This window comes from Thamnophis elegans, chromosome 3 (genome assembly GCF_009769535.1).
Source record: "Thamnophis elegans isolate rThaEle1 chromosome 3, rThaEle1.pri, whole genome shotgun sequence".
Taxonomy (NCBI): domain Eukaryota; kingdom Metazoa; phylum Chordata; class Lepidosauria; order Squamata; family Colubridae; genus Thamnophis; species Thamnophis elegans.
This window is the reverse complement of record NC_045543.1, coordinates 148,992,278-148,999,301: the sequence shown is the minus strand read 5'-3', so window position 1 is coordinate 148,999,301 and position 7,024 is coordinate 148,992,278. Positions and strand designations below refer to the sequence as shown.

The window sequence follows — 7,024 nt, the reverse complement described above, 5'->3', positions numbered from 1 at the left end:
AGAGACACGGAAAGACCGATGAAGCCCAAGGGAAAAGGAAGGGAGTCTGTCGTGGCTCTGAGGTCCTCATCCAGAGCCTCCCGCCTGGTCCAGGGTGGGTTAAATCTCTCCTGCTGATTGTAACTCCTCAGCTGCTGAAGGCCACCCAGCCAGGTGACTCTCTGAGTAAAGTCAGGCCAAAGACACAATCCCCCCCCCCCCCAAGGATGGCCCTGCCGCCCTCCAGGTCACCAGATTTGCCCCCAGATGTACTGGGGATGAAGCTCCAGAGCAGTGGGTCTCATCCTTCCTAATGCCACGACCCTTTAATACAGTTCCTTGTGTTGTGGTGACCCCCAACCATAAAATTATGTTTTCTGTATTATTTTGAAAATATGTCTTTTCCGATGGTCTTAGGCGACCCTGTGAAAGGGCCCTTCGACCCCAAGTGCCCTGATCTCTAGGCCGCCCTCAGCAGCCCTCCAGGCCCCTGTGATGAGGAGCTGCAGCTTGGCTGGCTCGGCTGACCGGTGGCGGCTAATTAATTGGCAAGAGGTGGATGGATGGGGGAAGAGCTGGTGGCTGGTGATTGATCTGCCACTGTCCCAAGTGCTGAATTCTCACGGCTTCCACCACCTGAGTTGCTGCTTGAACGGGGTGCAGAGAAAGGCTGTGTATTGTTCTATTCCATTCCATACCATTTATTTTATTATTTTATTATTTTATTTATTATTTTATTATATTTATATTTATGTTTATATTTGTATTTGTATTTATATTTGTATTTATATTTGTATTTATATTTGTATTCATATTCGTATTCATATTCGTATTTATATTTGTATTTATTATTTGCATTTATTATTTGTATTATTATTTATATTTATGCAAGGCAAAGGCCTTGTCAGGCCTGCAGCCATCTTTTCCTTTGGATCTTTGGCCTGCCACACTTTCTATTCTTCTGCTATGCGTTTTCTATGGTGGGAAAATGGGAGGAGGGATTGTACGGAGTTAGATGCTGTGTAGCCATAACAACATTCTTACTAGGAAGCCAAGGTCATCCTTTGTCTTTGCACCTCTACACTTGATTGGAACTGGATGGGTGGAACTGCCAGCATGGCAGTGGGAGTTTGGACCTTGGGATGGGATTGTGGGTGTTGGGGGGAAAGATCTTGAACTTCCAAATGGGTGGGGGAAACCGGGAAGCTTTCAGATTCGGGTTTTCCCAGATGTGCCAACGTGGCTCTCTTCATCAATTGGAGCTTTGAGGAATCCTTTGCCTCGGACTCCGATTTACTTTTGGGTGCTACTTGGAAGCCTGACAGGCCGTGGCTGGAGGCCCAGAAGGCCAGAGACTGAGGAGGGCTCCTTCACGGCAGGCGAAAGCTGGGGTCTCCAAGCGGAGCCCAACCCTGCTGACCCAAAGGATGAAGGGACAGGCAGGGACCCGTCCAAGATCAACAGGCTTTCCAGCGATCTGCTTCCCGCCTCCCTTGGCCCCTGATCGTATCTGAGCCCTTCGGGACTCCTGGGAGGAGGACATCAACGCAGAAATGTCATCACCGGCTTCGCCTCCACCTCCCAAACTCCACCCTTCCATTTCAGGAGAGTTTCCGCACTTGGCAGGGAGGTCAGATGGAGACGTCCAAAGTTTTTCAGGCCACCAGCCGGCTTCACCCAAGGGGGCCTCCAGTTGCCCCCCACCACTCTTTCTGCCACTCCAGGCCCCACCTCTGCCCGCCCCCTTCACTCACAATTTAAGATGGTGTGGAATATACAGTCCTCGACTTACAACAGATTGTTTAGTGACCTCCTCTTCGTCTCCACTGGAGCCTGTCCTACTTCCCTACCTGTCGTTCAAGCCATGCCTCAGCAGACTGAACAGCCCAGGGCTCCGAATGTGCCTCTCGGAGCTTCTCTCCGCCTTGACGCTGGAGAGCAGATGAAGGGCTAAAGTGCCAAGGGAGACCCCCTGAGAGATGGAGGACCACCTGCTGAAGGGCCTCTTGAAGCTGTTACTTTTCTCTCGCCAAGTTTCCTTCTGCCTCTCCGAGAGCAGCTGCTGGGAAATGCAGCAAAGGAAGCCCTGGCTGGTATGGGCAGGGTCTGCTCCAAAGCAGATGGCAGAGACCCCTCCCCTTAAAAGGGAAGGGTTTCTGGGTCCCAGTCCATCCTGCGGCCTGGGCCTTCATAGTGGTCTCCCATCTCATTGCCAACCGAACCTCACCCTTCTTAGCTTCTTCGGGATCCACCATAATCAGCCAGTTGTGCTGACATAGGTTGCGTTGCCCCCTAAAACAGGGGGCAACAGGGAAACTGTTGCCCTTGTATGACTTGTGGACTTCAACTCCCAGAATGTCAGCCTAGCCAGCAACATTGCTTTCCTTCCAGCTTGCTGCCGGCTGCCTTGGAAACAGGGAGGGAGGGAGCGATGGGCATTTGGGAAGGGAATTGTGCAGGTGGTGTGAAAGTGGAATTGCTGAGAAGCCCTTGAAGAGCATTCGGAGACTTCAGCTTGTCCAGAATGCAGCCGCGCGAGCGATCGTGGGTGCACCTCGGTTCACCCACGTAACACCTATCCTCCGCGAGCTGCACTGGCTGCCTATTGGTCTCCGGATACGCTTCAAGGTGCTAGTCGTAACTTATAAAGCCCTTCATGGTATTGGACCTGGGTACTTGAGAGACCGCCTGCTGCCAATTACCTCCACTAGACCGATCAGATCCCACAGATTAGGCCTCCTCCGAATTCCATCCGCCGGCCAATGCCGACTGGCGACTACCCGGAGGAGAGCCTTCTCTGTGGCTGCTCCGACCCTCTGGAACGAGCTCCCCGTGGAGATTCGCACCCTCACCACCCTCCAGGCCTTCCGCAAAGCCCTCAAAACCTGGCTGTTCCGACAGGCCTGGGGCTAAAGAGCTGTTGCCCCCGTCTCGAATTGGTATGACTGTTGTGTGTTTTTAAACTATGCATTGTTATGTTTCATTTTTTAATTTTTTGTCTGTACCCCCCTTCCCCGGTTCGAGTTGTGAGCCACCCTGAGTCCCCTTCGGGGGAAAAAGGCGGCATATAAATACAATAAACTGAAACTGAACTGAACTGAAGCCATAGGGAGGCTTGGAATCAGGGAGGGCAGCTTGGGTTGTTTAACAGCTTCAAGGCCAACCGTCCGTGAAATGGCATGCAGGAGGGCGGCACGGAGCACCTGAACCAGAGACATTCTCAAAACATATTGCCTGGATACTGAGGTTAGTTTCAATTTGTCTTTTGTTCTTTCACAGTAAAAGTCCCTTTTCTTTGAATCTATGGAGCCAAGGTTTTTCTTCCCTGGGGGTTGATCGGAGGCAGCCGTGACACAGAAATTCCTGAGCCAACCATGCTGGCTTTGAAGTGCCCAAGTCATAAAAGGCCCATAGTCCCCAACCTCCGTTCTAAAACAAACGAAAAAGACGCTCCATTAAGTTGACCTGCATTCTGGGTGATTTCACGGATGTTTCCCTATATTCCTATCTTTTTTTTAATTGACAAATTAAATCAGGTGGTTGGACTAGAAGTCTTCCAAGGTCTCCTCCCACCCTCTTCTTCAGTTATTTTCTTAATAACTAGATACCTGATTTTTCTTTTTGTTACTTTATCGAAGTGTAAAAGATAAAGAAAAATGCAAATAATGGGAAAGTTAGGAAGGGGAAAGGAAAGAGGAAGAAGGATAGGGTAAAGATGAAAAGGAAAGAAAACGGTATGAATACAGTAGAATAAGGTAATAACATACAGACCTGATTGTTTCCTTTTGCACAATGATGCTTACTGGATGTTTCTATAGCAATAAACTTCGTGTTTCCTGAATAGTAATGAAGAAGTATATGAATCCATATTGGCTATTTGCTTTTATTATGAATTGCTTATGTTACTATACAATTGTTACTGATTAAACCAATATTTGCTGTTTGCTTCTGATATGAGATACTGCTAGAAATCATTTATTAAGAATTTAACTTTGCTGTTGGCTTCTGCTTATATTATTGCATACGGTCATAAATTACTTGTTTTCCAGGCCAGCAAATTGTAACCTTAATATACTGGATGACATTACTGCAAATGTTCTCTCACTGCTGCATTTCGCTTCTATCTCTTGGCTTCAAAGCTAGGCACATTCTTGAAAGCATAGAAGAAATTGTTACAGGGGAATATCAGGCCCCATAGATAAAGGAACCAAACCAGGGAGTTTTCCTGGCTCATAAATCCTTAAAGCCTTCTGCTGGAATAACAACTTGGCCAAGGGGGGCTGCCACCCCCTCCCCAAGGCAATATTCCCTCTAATTTTTTTTCAGTGTGAGCAGAAAAGTATAGTGATTGAGCGGCATATTTTCATGCCTGAGCACCTGAATTTTTTTCACAGATGTCACCTAAGACTACAATGAAATCAGTATTATTTGAAACTCAAGTTATGTTTATTCAAGGTACCCGCTTAATTAAAAGTGTTATATAATATCAGTATCACTTAACAACGCTCCTGCTTAGCAACCAAAATGTTGGCTCAGAAACTCTGGCATTGAAGCATGCAAGTCTTAAAGCTGTCAAGTTACAAGACCTTTGCACCCCTAGCCCTTTAGGGGAAAAAACCCCAGGGGTCTTCAAACCTGACAGCTTTAAGCCTTGTGGACTTCAACTCCCAGAATTCCTCCTCCAGTCATGTTGCAGCAACGTCATCTGCGTGGATCTGCTCCATCTTCGGTTTTTTTTTACAGGAGGCAGGGCTGCCGCTGAAGATGCCAACGAACCCCCCGCTGCCACTAAATAGCTGCTGCTTCCTCCTCCTCCTCCTCCTCCTCCAAAAGCACCAACATATTTGCTGCCCAGCGCTGCAGCCGAGGTGAAGCCTCCAAAGCTCCTGCAGGCGCCCCCGCCCATGGCAGCGGCGGCGGTGCCTCCCCCTCCGCTCAGAGCACCTCAGCTGGGAGCTGGGTTACCCCTGCCGCAGCCTCCACCTCCTCCGCGGTTTTTCAGAAGCCATGAGGCCTTTTTCCCTGACCCCCCCCCCCCGTCGCCTTCCTACTAGTTCCCGCTGCCAAATGGCTCCTCAAAAGCACGGCGGAGGAGGAAGGGAGAGGGATAACGCGGGGGCCAGCTCAGGTGCTCTGCGTGGAGGCTAAGTCAAGGACTGGCTGTGTTGCAGAGGAGCTGGGAGCCACCCAAGGATTTCACGGCGCTACGAGGAGGAGAGCAAGCCTCCGAGCAGCTGCGGGGAGCCTGCCTTGCCAGGAGCGACCTTCGGCTGGACGGAGGGGCGGGGGCTGCCTGGAGAAACAGCGAGGGCCCTTTTGAGCTAGTGAGCAAGAACGTTTGTGGAGCACACCGGTTGTGTGTGGAGGCTCCACGCAGAGCACCTGAGCTGGCCCCCGTGTTATCCCTCTCCCTTCCGCCACGCTTTTGAGGAGCCATTTGGCAGCGGGAGATAGTAGGAAGGCAGCGGAGGGGGGGGGAGCAGGGAAAAAGGCCTCATGGCTTCTGAAAAACTGCGGAGGTGGAGGCAGCGGCAGGGGTAACCCAGAGCCCAGCTGAGGTGCTCCGAGCAGAGGGGGAGGCACCGCCGCCGCTGCCATGGGCGGGGGCGCCTGCGGGAGCTTTGGAGGCTTCACCTCGGCTGCAGCGTTGGCGGCAAATCTGGCAGTGCGGTTGGAGGAGGAGGCGGCAGCAGCTCTTCCCCTCATCTTCCGGAACCTGTGGCAGAAATCACTGCGCGCAGTTAAAAACGGCCGCGTGGTGTTTTCTTGCAATGTGCACGGCGGCGCAGCCGCACCTTAGAGGGAACAGTGCTCTCCACTCTCCAGGCATTTCATCCCTTTCTCTCCACAATGCATCCTTTGATGTCTATAAAGGTTGCTCCTCTGACTGAAGCTCTTTCCACACTCCAGGCATTTATGAGGCTTTTCTCCTGTGTGGATCTTTTGATGTGCATAAAGGTGGCTCCTCTGACTAAAGCTCTTTCCACACTCCAGACATTTATGAGGCTTTTCTCCTGTGTGAATCATTTGATGTGCATAAAGGCTGCTCCTCTGACTGAAGCTCTTTCCACACTCCAGGCATTTATGAGGCTTTTCTCCTGTGTGTATCATTTGATGTGCATAAAGATCGCTCCTCTGACTGAAGCTCTTTCCACACTCCAGACATTTATGAGGCTTTTCTCCTGAATGGATCCTTTTATGTTCATAAAGGCTGCTCCTCTGACTGAAGCTCATTCCACACTCCAGGCATTTATGAGGCTTTTCTCCTGTGTGGATCGTTTGATGTGCATAAAGATCGCTCCTCTGAATGAAGCTCTTTCCACACTCCAGACATTTATGAGGTTTCTCCCCTGTGTGCATCCTTGATGTCTATAAAGGGTGCTCCTCTCAGTGAAGCTCTTTCCACACTCCAGACATTTATGAGGTTTTTTTTCCTGTGTGGATCCTTTGATGTCTATAAAGGTGGCTCCTCTGACTGAAGCTCTTGCCACACTCCAGACATTTATGAGGCTTTTCTCCTGTGTGGATCCTTTGATGTGCATAAAGGCTGCTCCTCTCACTGAAGCTCTTGCCACACTCCAGACATTTATGAGGCTTTCTCCTGTGTGGATCCTTTGATGTGCATAAAGGCTGCTCCTCTCACTGAAGCTCTTGCCACACTCCAGACATTTATGAGGTTTTTTTCCTGTGTGGATCCTTTGATGTCTATAAAGGTGGCTCCTCTCACTGAAGCTCTTGCCACACTCCAGACATTATGAGGCTTTTCTCCTGTGTGGATCCTTTGATGTGCATAAAGGCTGCTCCTCTCACTGAAGCTCTTGCCACACTCCAGACATTTATGAGGTTTTTTTTTCTGTGTGGATCCTTTGATGTCTATAAAGGTTGCTCCTCTCACTGAAGCTCTTGCCACACTCCAGACATTTATGAGGTTTTTCTCCTGTGTGGACCCTTTGATGTGCATAAAGGCTGCCCCTCTCACTGAAGCTCTTGCCACACTCCAGACATTTATGAGGTTTTTCTCCTGTGTGGATCCTTTGATGTGCAT

At 49.8% G+C, this 7,024-nt stretch overlaps 1 long non-coding RNA gene across 1 annotated transcript; it reads right to left on the bottom strand.

Annotated features, from left to right (window-relative positions):
• Nucleotides 1-3,045: 3,045 nt before the first annotated feature.
• On the bottom strand, nucleotides 3,046-5,816 carry LOC116506293. The gene is made up of 3 exons (XR_004255012.1): nucleotides 5,775-5,816; nucleotides 3,751-3,815; nucleotides 3,046-3,408 (listed from the first exon to the last, which is right to left on the bottom strand). It is a non-coding gene; the product is annotated as an uncharacterized LOC116506293 (long non-coding RNA).
• Between the last annotated feature and the right edge of the window lie 1,208 nt (nucleotides 5,817-7,024).